This window comes from Rhinichthys klamathensis, unplaced genomic scaffold, assembly GCF_029890125.1.
Source record: "Rhinichthys klamathensis goyatoka isolate OS25496 unplaced genomic scaffold, OSU_Roscu_1.1 h1tg000395l_1, whole genome shotgun sequence".
Lineage (NCBI taxonomy): Eukaryota > Metazoa > Chordata > Actinopteri > Cypriniformes > Leuciscidae > Rhinichthys > Rhinichthys klamathensis.
Genome location: NW_026606897.1, coordinates 770,966 through 790,063, shown reverse-complemented (window position 1 = coordinate 790,063; position 19,098 = coordinate 770,966).

The window sequence follows — 19,098 nt, the reverse complement described above, 5'->3', positions numbered from 1 at the left end:
TAGTGATTATGTACACTGAACGAATCTATTTCTTTCGTTCTCCATAAATTAATGAGAACATTTAATTTAATTTAATTGAAAGGAGGGTTTCATTTGTCTGTCCAAAATAATAATTTGGGCAATACGTCACAGGGAAGTTAAGAAACAATTGTATATTGTTTGTTTTGTTCATTCATTATTTTATTACATTAGGCTAACAGTTACGCTGACTGAATTCCAACTAAATTAATGAATAAGTGGGACCCTTTCAATTAAATGAAATGTTCTCATTAATTTATGGAGAACGAAAGAAATAGACTCATTCAGTAAATGAAACGTTTTTACAAAAATGTAAAAAGCAACATGATGGCACTGGCAGAGCTTTCAGTTTATAGATTCCCTTATCCTAGAGTGGAGTGTTACTAAGTGCTAATGTGGATTTCTGTCTATATAATACCAAAACCTCAATAAGGTAAATTATAGATAAAGTAAGACAGAAACACACCTGTTCACCGCTCATTTTCCCATGGGCAAAGGCAAGCACGCGTTTCACATCAGTGTTTCTGATATTCTGATCGGTGTTTCTCCCGAGAGACTAGCGCGAAATTGATCCCCTATCTTAGCGCCATCTACTGTTCTAGAAGAGGAAGTTGCTCAACTGCATTTGTGAGAAAATCTGCCTGGACAGTGTCAAAAGTCACGTGACAGTTTTTCGTACTTGTAGAATTTAGTTTTGTACTTGTAGAATTTTGTTTTGTACTTGTAGAATTTTGCTTTGTACTTGAAGGTTTTTGTTTTGTACTTGTAGAATTTTGTTTTGTACATGAAGTTTTTTGTTTCGTACTTGTAGAATTTTGTTTTGTACTTGAAAGATTTTAGTTTGTACTTGGATGATATTTTTGTCATTGAAGAAATACGTTTCTATGTATATGTAAAACATACTGTATTTGTTTGATAGGTACGTTTTTTTATTTGCAGAACAATATGCATTAGTTTGTGAGTGATGTTTTGTATTTACAAACCACATTGAGTTTGTTTGTGAATCATTGGGTGTGAGTAAAACACGTTTTGTGTGTGTGTGAGGTTTTGGCATATAATTCGCTCCATAAAGAACCACCTGACGTGAAGCAGTGCATTTAAGTCCTTTAAATCACAGTTAGACGTGGATTATCCCGCTTATACCATGGTCATGTGCCAGCCCCAGCACTGACAACTTCAAGCTGGTTTCGATGTTTACAGTGCCATATTTGAATGGAAGGGTTAAAATGACGGTTATTTTCGTCGGTTACGGCGCGTTAGATTTAGCATTCTGCCCGCTTTGAATCAGACACAGAGATAAAGTAGTGCGTAAGATTACATTTATTTGAATTAATTCTAATAATTAATTAACCTGCGCCTGTTCAGGGTCTCTCTATTAACAACAAAGCTGAGTTTATTTACTTCAAAACCAGCGTTACTTGTGGCTGAGAAATATAATGTAGCGATTTAGCAGCGAAGCTATTTTATTAATAAAAGTCGCTGGGCAGCCTTAATAAGTTTCTGTGCTCTGAGTGACTGTGTGTGTGTGTGTGCTTCAATGAAAACAGCGGATTAATATAGAACTGCGATTAAACTGACTTGGAATTACCTGTGCATTCAACTTTTTTTCTGCACACCTTCCAGCCAATCAGAATTTAGTATTCAGACAGACCATGGTAATATACAAATTAAATTATAAATATATATTACTATTATTATTATTATTATTATTATTATTACTAATACTATATAATAACACATTATTAAAGGGGACATATCATGAAAATCTGACTTTTTCTGTGTTTAAGTTCTATAATCGGGATCCCGGTGCATCTACCAACCCAGAAAACGTAAAAAGTGACAACCTTTCTTTCCAAGCATCTCAAAAAATAAGCCGATCATATTCCCCCCCCCCCCCCCCCCCTTCTGACGTAAGAAGGGGATCTTATTATAATATTACCGCCCCTTTATCTGCACATTTCCACCATAGACTGTAAAAAAAGATGGACGACGGCCCTTCACTCTCTTCCATTGGTGAAAGGCAAAGTGGAGCCGCCAAAGCAAGGGGGTAATCCATCAGCCGGACACCGAAGCTTCCCTGGGGGGCGCCATTGATTAGCAAGCCTTCACCTGCTGTTAGCATTCCATTGACTCCCATTTATTTTGGCGTCACTTTGACAGCGAATAACTTTACATCTGAGGCATTTAAAGACTCCATTTGGCCATTGTTTATTTCTAAAGAAACACGACAATGTACTGTATAAAAGGCTCCATTACCTTGTATCTTACGTTATGGTCCCGTAGAAGCAGTTTTTGTAAAAATAGGCTAACGATTGCGTCATAACATGCGACTCTCTGTCGCACAGTATAGAGAAATTACCGTATAGACAGGAGGAGAAGCTCGGGGGAAATCGGGGGGACGTGGAGGCATAAAGTCAAGGGAGAAGCCCATAGAGAGTCATAAAGTTGCTCCTGCTAGCTCATGGACAGCTCCTACTCACGCTCTCCGTCTCTGCAAGAGTCAGAAGGGAATGATTCAGATTTCTCTTGGCACAGCTACTAGAAGACTTACAACTGTCAGACAGGTTGCTCACGTCACATCTACGTCGTCAAGCTCAGTTTGAGCCTGCGCAGTACGCTCAGCCATCAGGAAGTGAGTGCTTCTATAATTGCCTTCACTTTTCTCTGTTGAAGTCTATGGGGTCGCTGTGTCCATTTCTTTTACTGTCTATGCGCCAAAGTCCTAATATGTCGCTGACATCTTGCACAGATTTGGGACCTGATTCTGCACAGTAGTGAATGCGGGACCCAAGTCTGCGCAGTAGTGAACGCGGGACCCGAGTCTGCGCAGTAGTGAACGCGGGACCCGAGTCTGCGCAGTAGTGAACGCGGGACCAGAGTCTGCGCAGTAGTGAATGTGGGACCCGAGTCTGCGCAGTAGTGAACACGGGACCCAAGTCTCCGCACTAGTGAATCCACCAATCCACCATGGCAGTCGGTGTTTGTGTTTGAAAGCTCCGTCGAATCAATTCATTAATCCTTGATTTTCTTTTTTACCACTCATTTATAAACAAGCACTTTCTATTTTTATATCATGGGAACTTATCCTCGATACTATTCCTTATAAAAAACAATCGGATTGCTTTGATATCGCTACTTAGACCCAACTTTGCGAATCTCGGCTACTAGCCTTTAGTCCGCTAGCATTTCACGCGTGGCCTCGCGCCTATTGACCGTCTGATTTTACACCCGTTTCACTGAAAGGATACAGGTTATATCCGGCATTTCAGTCCTAAATTACTAGTGATATTGGTAGTATCACTACTAATCTACTGTTCATCTGTTATGGCGAACATATCAGATGTGTGTCTAACGTTACCTCTGAGTGCAGGTGAGGACACATTCGAACTGATTTCGGTACGATTGGAACTTGAATCGGTGGAGAAACAGATCCGTGGTCTGCTAGAGAGGCAAGCCGAGCTGCGGGATCGGCGATCAGCGCTTGAAACGTCACGCGCCGATGCTCACAAGTCAGTGGTTAGTAACTTTTTGACTCCGACTTCGTCCACTCCGTGCGTTTCTCTGCCCAGGAGGACGCGATCATCTCTGGCATCATTCACTCCGGCACCAACCCAACACCATGGACCCTGGGTGATCCCACAGCGGAAGACACGAGCCAGGACCAGAGCAAGAACCTCTCCGCCCCTCCCGGTCTTCGAGATCTCCACCCGGAACCGCTTCTCCCCTCTTCGCCAGTCGGAACGCGACGACGCCGTGATCATCGGCACTTCCATGGTCCGTCATGTCCGTGCTACCTCAGGTAAGGGTAAGGTGCGCACTCACTGCCTTCCTGGTGCTCGTGTTCTTGATGTCGCCGCACAGGTTCCCGAGATCCTGAACAGTGAAGAGCGCGTCGGAGCTGTGGTGCTTCACGCTGGAACAAACGATATCAGGCTGCGGCAGACGGAGGTTCTGAAGAAGGACTACAGGAGCCTGATCGAGACGGTACGCAGCACAGCGCCTGAGGCAACGATCATCGTGTCTGGACCGCTTCCCACGTACCGACAAGGACAGGAAAGGTTCAGTAGATTATTTGCTCTAAATGAATGGTTAATGTCATTGTGTAATGAACAAAAACTGCTCTTTGTAAATAATTGGAATCTGTTCTGGGAGCGACCTAGGCTCTACCGTGCTGATGGCCTGCACCCCAGCAGAATCGGAGCGGCTGTTCTGTCGGACAACATCTCCAAGACGTTACACACCGTAAGACTAGAAAATCAAATTCCAAATCACAGTCTTTGCTGTGCCAATTTAATTGATATAAGTAGTGTAGAACATTATATAGAAACTGTGTCTATTCCTCGTTTAGTGAGGCCAAATAATAAATCCACTGTAGGATCTAGGAAAAATCTTATTGTAATTAAACCTGAAAATCTAAATATCAGTGAACAAAAACAATTTCTAAAACTAGGTCTTCTAAACATTAGATCGCTCACACCTAAGGCGGTTATTGTAAATGAAATGGTCACAGATAATAGCTTCGATGTACTTTGCCTTACTGAAACCTGGCTTAAACCAAACGAGTATTTCGGTCTAAATGAGTCTACTCCGCCAGGATACTGTTATAAACATGAGCCCCGTCTGATCGGTCGTGGCGGCGGTGTTGCAACAATCTATAGAGATATTATTAATGTTACTCAGAAAACAGGTCACAGGTTTAATTCGTTTGAAGTACTGGTGCTAAACGTTACGCTCTTAGATGTAAGAAATAAATCCCTATTATCTCTAGCCTTGGCTACTGTATATAGACCTCCAGGACCATATGCTGATTTCCTAAAAGAGTTTGCAGACTTTCTCTCAGATCTATTGGTCAATGCCGATAAAGCAATAATTGTTGGAGATTTTAACATACACGTAGATAACACAAACGATGCGTTAGGGACTGCGTTTACAGATTTATTAAACTCCTTTGGGGTCAAGCAGAATGTCAGTGGTCCCACTCATCGTCTAAATCATACACTAGATTTAATTATATCATATGGAACCAATCTAACCGATATAGATATTATACCGCAAAGTGACGATCTCACCGATCATCACATGGTAACTTGTATAATACGCACTGCTGAAATTTGTCATGTTGCGCCACGTTATAGACCAGGCAGAACAATCCTTCCGACCACTATAGATAGATTCTCAAATACCTTACCTGATCTATCTCAGCTGCTCAGAGAACCCAAACAAACAGATGAACTAGAGGAAATGACTAGCAGTTTGAGCACCATTTTCTCTAGTACATTAGATATTGTTGCACCAATTAGATCAAAAAAGGTTAGAGAGAAAACTAAAGCACCATGGTACAACAGTGCTACGCATGCTATCAAGAGAGAAACTCGTAACCTAGAGCGTAAATGGAAACAAACTAATTTAGAGGTCTTTAGAATCGCGTGGAAAGACAGTATGTCACGTTATAAAAAAGCTCTAAAAGCAGCCAGGGCTGAGCATCTCCGCAAACTAATAGAAAATAACCAAAATAATCCAAGGTTTTTATTTAACACCGTGGCTAGACTAACAAATAAACAGACATCACCCGAGCAAATTATTCCGTTACAGTATAGCTGTAATGATTTTATGAACTACTTCAATGAGAAAATAGAAAGCATCCGAAACACAATTGTAAATGTACAATCCTCTATGGTGTCTTGTGATTCAGCCTCAATTATCGCCCCTCAAGAACAACTACACCGCTTTACAACTATAGGACAGGAAGAGCTAAATAAACTTATCATTGCATCTAAACCAACAACATGTTTATTGGATCCAATACCAACTAAATTTCTGAAAGAAGTGTTACCTGTAGTGGAAGAGCCTCTTCTTAATATTATTAACTCGTCTTTATCTTTAGGTCATGTTCCAAAAATATTCAAGCTGGCAGTAATAAAACCTCTCATTAAGAAACCGCAATTAGATCCAAATAACTTAGCAAATTACAGACCGATTTCAAATCTTCCATTTATGTCTAAAATACTAGAAAAGACTGTGTCCGCTCAATTGTGCTCTTTCATGCAAGAAAATGAGATATATGAAAAATTTCAGTCAGGATTCAGACCGCATCATAGCACAGAAACTGCGCTAGTTAAAATTACAAATGATTTACTTTTAGCTTCTGACCAAGGCTGTATCTCAATATTAGTTCTACTCGATCTTAGTGCTGCGTTTGACACTATCGATCATAAAATACTCTTGGATCGACTACAAATCTACACTGGTGTTCAGGGACAGGCATTAAGCTGGTTCAGATCGTATTTATCAGACCGTTACCATTTTGTTTGTTTAAATGGGGAAAAATCGAAGATAACGTCAGTAGACTATGGAGTGCCGCAAGGATCGGTGTTAGGCCCTCTGCTATTCTCAATATATATGCTGCCACTTGGTAATATTATAAGAAAACATGGAATTAATTTCCACTGTTATGCTGATGACACTCAATTATATATTTCATCACGGCCAGATGAAAACACTAACTCATCAAAATTGACAGAGTGTCTTAAAGATATAAAATGCTGGATGACGCATAATTTCCTGCTACTAAATCCAGATAAAACGGAGGTATTACTTGTTGGTCCAAAAAACTATCCACAAAACCACTTACAATACAACTTTAATATAGAAGGATGTCCTGTTACTTTATCCTCTACGGTAAAAGACCTGGGAGTTATACTAGACCACAACTTGTCTTTCGAAAATCATATTTCATATGTTACAAGAACAGCCTTTTTCCATCTTAGAAAAATTGCTAAATTACGTAACATGCTATCTGTTTCCGATGCAGAAAAGTTAGTTCATGCATTCATGACCTCGAGACTAGATTACTGTAATGCTTTATTAGCCGGTTGTCCTGCATCCTCAATAAACAAGCTACAGTTAGTGCAAAATGCAGCCGCTAGAGTTCTTACTAGGTCAAGAAAATATGATCATATAACACCAATTTTATCATCTCTACACTGGTTACCTATCAAGTTCCGTATCAATTACAAAGTACTATTACTGACCTATAAAGCCCTAAATGGTTTAGCTCCTGTGTATTTAATGGACCTTCTATCGCCCTACAATCCATCGCGTTCTTTAAGATCACTAAATTCGAGGCTTCTAGTCATTCCTAGGATATCTAAGTCCACTAAAGGAGGGAGGGCGTTCTCACATTTAGCTCCTAAACTCTGGAATAGCCTTCCTGATATTGTTCGAGGCTCTGACTCGCTGTCCCAGTTTAAAACTAGATTAAAGACGCATCTTTTTAGCCAAGCATTTACATAATGCTTACCTTTTATAATACTGCTGAATCAGATCAAATGCATTTAATACTATAAAACTTGAAGAGACTGTAGGTTATCTGTATAGGTTGCATAGTATTTGCAGTCATTACGTTCCTGTGTATATTGCGTGAATGACGGGTGGTTGGGCAGATATTGTGTTGCGGTAGGTAGTATGCCATACGGAACCGTTGTCCACTGAAACTGCCTATTCACGCACCAGTGGGGCTCGACAGCCTTAGTCAACGGGTTGGCGCGTATGGTTGGGTTGCGGAGAGATTGTGAGATTGTGGTTAGGTCTCAGCAGCAGGAGGGACGTAGAGGTCAGTAAGCTGGGCTGAGTTGAGTGGGGGACGGAGGGGGGTGATTTTGGGACGCAAGAGTCACTGTCTTCATGTTTTGTCATTTACGCCTGTGTTATGGAAATCATCATTATGAACAGCAGCTACGCTAATTATTTTCCCTTTGCTTTTCTGCTGTTATCTCGGGACGCGAGTCCCGAGAAAATGGCGTTCGTCAGCTCCAGTTTGTATCCAGCCTCTCACGGAGACTTCAGATGCTCCAATCACAAAGCCTATGAAGTGACGACTCTACACGGGCGATATGGACTCTCTATGGTGGACGGCACTGATCCTCAACAACTCGTCTTAAGACCGGCGTGCATATTTGGACTTCCAAAAATACTCTAAATGTTCCGATCCAATCTGACTTGTAATGCTGCCCGAATCTGAGAGTGAAGTGCTACTAGCGGTAATATGGATTTTTGTCTAGATGTAATAAACATTTTGCAAAAGAAAACCTCAATAAGGTTAATTAGATAAAGTAAGACAGAAACACCTGTCCACCGCTCTTTTTCCTCAGCTGTAGGCAGTGTTGGGAAAACATAGGCTATTTCGTTACAGAATACATGCCCAAAAATGTAATTTGTAACGTATTCCTTTACATTACTCAATCTGAGGGATTAGGTCCGCATTGAATTGCCTTTTATAAATGTAAGAATGCGGCAATCTTATCCTGCTTACTAAACAGGCCTATTCTGGTGGGTGCGGTGGTGACGCGTGTGCCATGTAGGGTGGCACTGCCAATAAAGCACCTTAAAGCTGTCACAAAGAACCGGCAAAAGAATATGAATATGTAAAATATAGCAAGGAGATATTTTAATTGTTTATTAATAAACAAGTGTATTCTTTGTCAGTGTGTCGGCTGAAAACATGAAGTTGACGATGCTGACTCGCGATCTTCGCAGTGAACGCGCCAGGATTAGCCTACATAAGCAGAGAGCAGTCTGTAGTCTTTTTTCTTTCGTTTTGAATTGTTCGTTTAAAAGTAGACATGTCTGTGAGAGAGGCTACCTTATAGTTTGTAGATTGAGTAATGTAACGGAATACGTTACAAATTACATTTTTGGGCATGTATTCTGTAACGAAATAGAACACTGCCTACAGCTGAGGAAAATGAGCGGTGAACAAGTGTGTTTCTGTCTTACTTTATCTAATTAACCTTATTGAGGTTTTCTTTTACAAAATGTTTATTACATCTAGACAAAAATCCATATTACCGCTAGTAGCACTTCACTCTCTCTAGGATAGGGGAATCTAAGCTGAAAGCTCTATCATATGTTGCTTTAAAAAAAAAAAAATCTACATAAGACGCGTGTGAAATTACTAAATTAGTGATTATGTACACTGAACGAATCTATTTCTTTCGTTCTCCATAAATTAATGAGAACATTTAATTTAATTTAATTGAAAGGAGGGTTTCATTTGTCTGTCCAAAATAATAATTTGGGCAATACGTCACAGGGAAGTTAAGAAACAATTGTATATTGTTTGTTTTGTTCATTCATTATTTTATTACATTAGGCTAACAGTTACGCTGACTGAATTCCAACTAAATTAATGAATAAGTGGGACCCTTTCAATTAAATGAAATGTTCTCATTAATTTATGGAGAACGAAAGAAATAGACTCATTCAGTAAATGAAACGTTTTTACAAAAATGTAAAAAGCAACATGATGGCACTGGCAGAGCTTTCAGTTTATAGATTCCCTTATCCTAGAGTGGAGTGTTACTAAGTGCTAATGTGGATTTCTGTCTATATAATACCAAAACCTCAATAAGGTAAATTATAGATAAAGTAAGACAGAAACACACCTGTTCACCGCTCATTTTCCCATGGGCAAAGGCAAGCACGCGTTTCACATCAGTGTTTCTGATATTCTGATCGGTGTTTCTCCCGAGAGACTAGCGCGAAATTGATCCCCTATCTTAGCGCCATCTACTGTTCTAGAAGAGGAAGTTGCTCAACTGCATTTGTGAGAAAATCTGCCTGGACAGTGTCAAAAGTCACGTGACAGTTTTTCGTACTTGTAGAATTTAGTTTTGTACTTGTAGAATTTTGTTTTGTACTTGTAGAATTTTGCTTTGTACTTGAAGGTTTTTGTTTTGTACTTGTAGAATTTTGTTTTGTACATGAAGTTTTTTGTTTCGTACTTGTAGAATTTTGTTTTGTACTTGAAAGATTTTAGTTTGTACTTGGATGATATTTTTGTCATTGAAGAAATACGTTTCTATGTATATGTAAAACATACTGTATTTGTTTGATAGGTACGTTTTTTTATTTGCAGAACAATATGCATTAGTTTGTGAGTGATGTTTTGTATTTACAAACCACATTGAGTTTGTTTGTGAATCATTGGGTGTGAGTAAAACACGTTTTGTGTGTGTGTGAGGTTTTGGCATATAATTCGCTCCATAAAGAACCACCTGACGTGAAGCAGTGCATTTAAGTCCTTTAAATCACAGTTAGACGTGGATTATCCCGCTTATACCATGGTCATGTGCCAGCCCCAGCACTGACAACTTCAAGCTGGTTTCGATGTTTACAGTGCCATATTTGAATGGAAGGGTTAAAATGACGGTTATTTTCGTCGGTTACGGCGCGTTAGATTTAGCATTCTGCCCGCTTTGAATCAGACACAGAGATAAAGTAGTGCGTAAGATTACATTTATTTGAATTAATTCTAATAATTAATTAACCTGCGCCTGTTCAGGGTCTCTCTATTAACAACAAAGCTGAGTTTATTTACTTCAAAACCAGCGTTACTTGTGGCTGAGAAATATAATGTAGCGATTTAGCAGCGAAGCTATTTTATTAATAAAAGTCGCTGGGCAGCCTTAATAAGTTTCTGTGCTCTGAGTGACTGTGTGTGTGTGTGTGCTTCAATGAAAACAGCGGATTAATATAGAACTGCGATTAAACTGACTTGGAATTACCTGTGCATTCAACTTTTTTTCTGCACACCTTCCAGCCAATCAGAATTTAGTATTCAGACAGACCATGGTAATATACAAATTAAATTATAAATATATATTACTATTATTATTATTATTATTATTATTACTAATACTATATAATAACACATTATTAAAGGGGACATATCATGAAAATCTGACTTTTTCTGTGTTTAAGTTCTATAATCGGGATCCCGGTGCATCTACCAACCCAGAAAACGTAAAAAGTGACAACCTTTCTTTCCAAGCATCTCAAAAAATAAGCCGATCATATTCCCCCCCCCCCCCCCCCCCCCCTTCTGACGTAAGAAGGGGATCTTATTATAATATTACCGCCCCTTTATCTGCACATTTCCACCATAGACTGTAAAAAAAGATGGACGACGGCCCTTCACTCTCTTCCATTGGTGAAAGGCAAAGTGGAGCCGCCAAAGCAAGGGGGTAATCCATCAGCCGGACACCGAAGCTTCCCTGGGGGGCGCCATTGATTAGCAAGCCTTCACCTGCTGTTAGCATTCCATTGACTCCCATTTATTTTGGCGTCACTTTGACAGCGAATAACTTTACATCTGAGGCATTTAAAGACTCCATTTGGCCATTGTTTATTTCTAAAGAAACACGACAATGTACTGTATAAAAGGCTCCATTACCTTGTATCTTACGTTATGGTCCCGTAGAAGCAGTTTTTGTAAAAATAGGCTAACGATTGCGTCATAACATGCGACTCTCTGTCGCACAGTATAGAGAAATTACCGTATAGACAGGAGGAGAAGCTCGGGGGAAATCGGGGGGACGTGGAGGCATAAAGTCAAGGGAGAAGCCCATAGAGAGTCATAAAGTTGCTCCTGCTAGCTCATGGACAGCTCCTACTCACGCTCTCCGTCTCTGCAAGAGTCAGAAGGGAATGATTCAGATTTCTCTTGGCACAGCTACTAGAAGACTTACAACTGTCAGACAGGTTGCTCACGTCACATCTACGTCGTCAAGCTCAGTTTGAGCCTGCGCAGTACGCTCAGCCATCAGGAAGTGAGTGCTTCTATAATTGCCTTCACTTTTCTCTGTTGAAGTCTATGGGGTCGCTGTGTCCATTTCTTTTACTGTCTATGCGCCAAAGTCCTAATATGTCGCTGACATCTTGCACAGATTTGGGACCTGATTCTGCACAGTAGTGAATGCGGGACCCAAGTCTGCGCAGTAGTGAACGCGGGACCCGAGTCTGCGCAGTAGTGAACGCGGGACCCGAGTCTGCGCAGTAGTGAACGCGGGACCAGAGTCTGCGCAGTAGTGAATGTGGGACCCGAGTCTGCGCAGTAGTGAACACGGGACCCAAGTCTCCGCACTAGTGAATCCACCAATCCACCATGGCAGTCGGTGTTTGTGTTTGAAAGCTCCGTCGAATCAATTCATTAATCCTTGATTTTCTTTTTTACCACTCATTTATAAACAAGCACTTTCTATTTTTATATCATGGGAACTTATCCTCGATACTATTCCTTATAAAAAACAATCGGATTGCTTTGATATCGCTACTTAGACCCAACTTTGCGAATCTCGGCTACTAGCCTTTAGTCCGCTAGCATTTCACGCGTGGCCTCGCGCCTATTGACCGTCTGATTTTACACCCGTTTCACTGAAAGGATACAGGTTATATCCGGCATTTCAGTCCTAAATTACTAGTGATATTGGTAGTATCACTACTAATCTACTGTTCATCTGTTATGGCGAACATATCAGATGTGTGTCTAACGTTACCTCTGAGTGCAGGTGAGGACACATTCGAACTGATTTCGGTACGATTGGAACTTGAATCGGTGGAGAAACAGATCCGTGGTCTGCTAGAGAGGCAAGCCGAGCTGCGGGATCGGCGATCAGCGCTTGAAACGTCACGCGCCGATGCTCACAAGTCAGTGGTTAGTAACTTTTTGACTCCGACTTCGTCCACTCCGTGCGTTTCTCTGCCCAGGAGGACGCGATCATCTCTGGCATCATTCACTCCGGCACCAACCCAACACCATGGACCCTGGGTGATCCCACAGCGGAAGACACGAGCCAGGACCAGAGCAAGAACCTCTCCGCCCCTCCCGGTCTTCGAGATCTCCACCCGGAACCGCTTCTCCCCTCTTCGCCAGTCGGAACGCGACGACGCCGTGATCATCGGCACTTCCATGGTCCGTCATGTCCGTGCTACCTCAGGTAAGGGTAAGGTGCGCACTCACTGCCTTCCTGGTGCTCGTGTTCTTGATGTCGCCGCACAGGTTCCCGAGATCCTGAACAGTGAAGAGCGCGTCGGAGCTGTGGTGCTTCACGCTGGAACAAACGATATCAGGCTGCGGCAGACGGAGGTTCTGAAGAAGGACTACAGGAGCCTGATCGAGACGGTACGCAGCACAGCGCCTGAGGCAACGATCATCGTGTCTGGACCGCTTCCCACGTACCGACAAGGACAGGAAAGGTTCAGTAGATTATTTGCTCTAAATGAATGGTTAATGTCATTGTGTAATGAACAAAAACTGCTCTTTGTAAATAATTGGAATCTGTTCTGGGAGCGACCTAGGCTCTACCGTGCTGATGGCCTGCACCCCAGCAGAATCGGAGCGGCTGTTCTGTCGGACAACATCTCCAAGACGTTACACACCGTAAGACTAGAAAATCAAATTCCAAATCACAGTCTTTGCTGTGCCAATTTAATTGATATAAGTAGTGTAGAACATTATATAGAAACTGTGTCTATTCCTCGTTTAGTGAGGCCAAATAATAAATCCACTGTAGGATCTAGGAAAAATCTTATTGTAATTAAACCTGAAAATCTAAATATCAGTGAACAAAAACAATTTCTAAAACTAGGTCTTCTAAACATTAGATCGCTCACACCTAAGGCGGTTATTGTAAATGAAATGGTCACAGATAATAGCTTCGATGTACTTTGCCTTACTGAAACCTGGCTTAAACCAAACGAGTATTTCGGTCTAAATGAGTCTACTCCGCCAGGATACTGTTATAAACATGAGCCCCGTCTGATCGGTCGTGGCGGCGGTGTTGCAACAATCTATAGAGATATTATTAATGTTACTCAGAAAACAGGTCACAGGTTTAATTCGTTTGAAGTACTGGTGCTAAACGTTACGCTCTTAGATGTAAGAAATAAATCCCTATTATCTCTAGCCTTGGCTACTGTATATAGACCTCCAGGACCATATGCTGATTTCCTAAAAGAGTTTGCAGACTTTCTCTCAGATCTATTGGTCAATGCCGATAAAGCAATAATTGTTGGAGATTTTAACATACACGTAGATAACACAAACGATGCGTTAGGGACTGCGTTTACAGATTTATTAAACTCCTTTGGGGTCAAGCAGAATGTCAGTGGTCCCACTCATCGTCTAAATCATACACTAGATTTAATTATATCATATGGAACCAATCTAACCGATATAGATATTATACCGCAAAGTGACGATCTCACCGATCATCACATGGTAACTTGTATAATACGCACTGCTGAAATTTGTCATGTTGCGCCACGTTATAGACCAGGCAGAACAATCCTTCCGACCACTATAGATAGATTCTCAAATACCTTACCTGATCTATCTCAGCTGCTCAGAGAACCCAAACAAACAGATGAACTAGAGGAAATGACTAGCAGTTTGAGCACCATTTTCTCTAGTACATTAGATATTGTTGCACCAATTAGATCAAAAAAGGTTAGAGAGAAAACTAAAGCACCATGGTACAACAGTGCTACGCATGCTATCAAGAGAGAAACTCGTAACCTAGAGCGTAAATGGAAACAAACTAATTTAGAGGTCTTTAGAATCGCGTGGAAAGACAGTATGTCACGTTATAAAAAAGCTCTAAAAGCAGCCAGGGCTGAGCATCTCCGCAAACTAATAGAAAATAACCAAAATAATCCAAGGTTTTTATTTAACACCGTGGCTAGACTAACAAATAAACAGACATCACCCGAGCAAATTATTCCGTTACAGTATAGCTGTAATGATTTTATGAACTACTTCAATGAGAAAATAGAAAGCATCCGAAACACAATTGTAAATGTACAATCCTCTATGGTGTCTTGTGATTCAGCCTCAATTATCGCCCCTCAAGAACAACTACACCGCTTTACAACTATAGGACAGGAAGAGCTAAATAAACTTATCATTGCATCTAAACCAACAACATGTTTATTGGATCCAATACCAACTAAATTTCTGAAAGAAGTGTTACCTGTAGTGGAAGAGCCTCTTCTTAATATTATTAACTCGTCTTTATCTTTAGGTCATGTTCCAAAAATATTCAAGCTGGCAGTAATAAAACCTCTCATTAAGAAACCGCAATTAGATCCAAATAACTTAGCAAATTACAGACCGATTTCAAATCTTCCATTTATGTCTAAAATACTAGAAAAGACTGTGTCCGCTCAATTGTGCTCTTTCATGCAAGAAAATGAGATATATGAAAAATTTCAGTCAGGATTCAGACCGCATCATAGCACAGAAACTGCGCTAGTTAAAATTACAAATGATTTACTTTTAGCTTCTGACCAAGGCTGTATCTCAATATTAGTTCTACTCGATCTTAGTGCTGCGTTTGACACTATCGATCATAAAATACTCTTGGATCGACTACAAATCTACACTGGTGTTCAGGGACAGGCATTAAGCTGGTTCAGATCGTATTTATCAGACCGTTACCATTTTGTTTGTTTAAATGGGGAAAAATCGAAGATAACGTCAGTAGACTATGGAGTGCCGCAAGGATCGGTGTTAGGCCCTCTGCTATTCTCAATATATATGCTGCCACTTGGTAATATTATAAGAAAACATGGAATTAATTTCCACTGTTATGCTGATGACACTCAATTATATATTTCATCACGGCCAGATGAAAACACTAACTCATCAAAATTGACAGAGTGTCTTAAAGATATAAAATGCTGGATGACGCATAATTTCCTGCTACTAAATCCAGATAAAACGGAGGTATTACTTGTTGGTCCAAAAAACTATCCACAAAACCACTTACAATACAACTTTAATATAGAAGGATGTCCTGTTACTTTATCCTCTACGGTAAAAGACCTGGGAGTTATACTAGACCACAACTTGTCTTTCGAAAATCATATTTCATATGTTACAAGAACAGCCTTTTTCCATCTTAGAAACATTGCTAAATTACGTAACATGCTATCTGTTTCCGATGCAGAAAAGTTAGTTCATGCATTCATGACCTCGAGACTAGATTACTGTAATGCTTTATTAGCCGGTTGTCCTGCATCCTCAATAAACAAGCTACAGTTAGTGCAAAATGCAGCCGCTAGAGTTCTTACTAGGTCAAGAAAATATGATCATATAACACCAATTTTATCATCTCTACACTGGTTACCTATCAAGTTCCGTATCAATTACAAAGTACTATTACTGACCTATAAAGCCCTAAATGGTTTAGCTCCTGTGTATTTAATGGACCTTCTATCGCCCTACAATCCATCGCGTTCTTTAAGATCACTAAATTCGAGGCTTCTAGTCATTCCTAGGATATCTAAGTCCACTAAAGGAGGGAGGGCGTTCTCACATTTAGCTCCTAAACTCTGGAATAGCCTTCCTGATATTGTTCGAGGCTCTGACTCGCTGTCCCAGTTTAAAACTAGATTAAAGACGCATCTTTTTAGCCAAGCATTTACATAATGCTTACCTTTTATAATACTGCTGAATCAGATCAAATGCATTTAATACTATAAAACTTGAAGAGACTGTAGGTTATCTGTATAGGTTGCATAGTATTTGCAGTCATTACGTTCCTGTGTATATTGCGTGAATGACGGGTGGTTGGGCAGATATTGTGTTGCGGTAGGTAGTATGCCATACGGAACCGTTGTCCACTGAAACTGCCTATTCACGCACCAGTGGGGCTCGACAGCCTTAGTCAACGGGTTGGCGCGTATGGTTGGGTTGCGGAGAGATTGTGAGATTGTGGTTAGGTCTCAGCAGCAGGAGGGACGTAGAGGTCAGTAAGCTGGGCTGAGTTGAGTGGGGGACGGAGGGGGGTGATTTTGGGACGCAAGAGTCACTGTCTTCATGTTTTGTCATTTACGCCTGTGTTATGGAAATCATCATTATGAACAGCAGCTACGCTAATTATTTTCCCTTTGCTTTTCTGCTGTTATCTCGGGACGCGAGTCCCGAGAAAATGGCGTTCGTCAGCTCCAGTTTGTATCCAGCCTCTCACGGAGACTTCAGATGCTCCAATCACAAAGCCTATGAAGTGACGACTCTACACGGGCGATATGGACTCTCTATGGTGGACGGCACTGATCCTCAACAACTCGTCTTAAGACCGGCGTGCATACTTGGACTTCCAAAAATACTCTAAATGTTCCGATCCAATCTGACTTGTAATGCTGCCCGAATCATGCACTCTTCCTTCGTTGGCCAGAGGAGAACTGGCCCCCCGACTGAGTCTGGTTTCTCCCAAGGTTTTTTTCTCCATTCTGTCACCTGATGGAGTTTTGGTTCCTTGCCACTGTTGCCTTGGCTTTTGGCTTGCTTAGTTGGGGACATTTAACATTTAATATTCAATAATATTATTGATCTGCCTTACTTAAGGTGGACGTTGACGCAATTTCTTTTAGAAACAAACTTTGTTATATTGTTTTCATGTTATCACTGTGAAGCGCTTTGATACAATCTGTATTGTAAAAAGCGCTATATAAATAAAGGTGACTTGACTTGACTTGAATGCGGGACCCGAGTCTGCGCAGTAGTGAACACGGGACCCGAGTCTGCGCAGTAGTGAACACGGGACCCAAGTCTGCGCACTAGTGAATGCGGGACCCGAGTCTGCGCAGTAGTGAACGCGGGACCCGAGTCTGCGCAGTAATGAATGCGGGACCCGAGTCTGCGCAGTAGTGAATGCGGGACCCGAGTCTGCGCAGTAGTGAATGTGGGACCCGAGTCTGCGCAGTAGTGAATGTGGGACCCGAGTCTGCGCAGTAGTGAATGTGGGACCCGAGTCTGCGCAGTAATGAACGCGGGACCCGAGTCTGCGCAGTAGTGAATGTGGGACCTAAGTCTGCGCAGTACTGAATGCGGGACCTAAGTCTGCGCAGTAGTGAATGCGGGACCGGAGTCTGCGCAGTAGTGAACGCGGGACCCGAGTCTGCGCAGTAGTGAATGTGGGACCCGAGTCTGTGCAGTAGTGAATGTGGGACCCGAGTCTGCGCAGTAGTGAATGTGGGACCCGAGTCTGCGCAGTAGTGAATGTGGGACCCGAGTCTGCGCAGTAGTGAATGTGGGACCCGAGTCTGCGCAGTAGTGAATGTGGGACCTAAGTCTGCGCAGTAGTGAATGCAGGACCCGAGTCTGGGCAGTAGTGAATGCGGGACCCGAGTCTGCGCAGTAGTGAACGTGAAGTTACGAATGATTCAGATTTCTCTTGGCACAGCTACTAGAAGACTTACAACTGTCAGACAGGTTGCTCACGTCACATCTACGTCGTCAAGCTCAGTTTGAGCCTGCGCAGTATGCTCAGCCATCAGGAAATGAGTGCTTCTATACTGCCCTACAAGGGCAAAAGACCTTAACTCGCTAGAGTGTGGAACTGAGAAAAATGACTTTAAAGATTTTTAGTTGTCCCGCCAAATTAATTATAGGTAGGACACTGAAAATCTGGCAATTAGATGTTTAAGTAATGAAAATTATCTACATAACAAAATTTTGAGCTCAAACTTGACTTTTGACCACTATTTTAAAGTTACTGTACTCTGCCTTTGTATTGTCAGCAACAAGTGAGAAGTCATGCCAAGGAAAAGGCAGTAACTTCCACATTATCAATATTTGATTGCTGATCACCATTAACAAAATCATTATAGTAACACCTGTATAAAATCTAGTGATCATGGCATTTATTTTGTATGATTTACAATTACCTAGCCTTCTAGTTATTGTGCTTTGGTTGCATTCTGGTGACCCTATTAATACATTAGACATGACAAAATACCTCCATAGCGGTAAAGACTAAAGAGTATCTTCAAGTGGTACCGAGTGGCATAAGACTTGCTAAACACGCGTTATAATGTAGTGTAATGATCACGATAAAACAGATCTGAAAGACGCATACTTTCACAGGCGTTTACTGAGATTCGTGTTCGAAGGTGTCACGCTCCGTTCACGAAAAGTAGCCTATGCAGTGCTTTACCCCTTAGGACTCAGTAGGGAGCGCGTTCTGGACTACTTAGACGACTAATGCATTTATAGCACAACCTTCTGTGTTCTGCGTCTTTTCAGTATGCGTTGGTTTCAGCTGTCTGCCCTATTATTGTGCGTGCACTTCGCTCGTCCCGCGGATTTATTCCGGACGCTGTGTTTTGTATGCATGCTTTTAACAGCTGTTCTGATGTTGAATGCACCAGCACTTCTTGCTTCATTATGTTGTATGCCAATATACCCTTGTTGCTTCATTATTATCACTCTGTGATATATTAGTCCCGCGTCGGCTC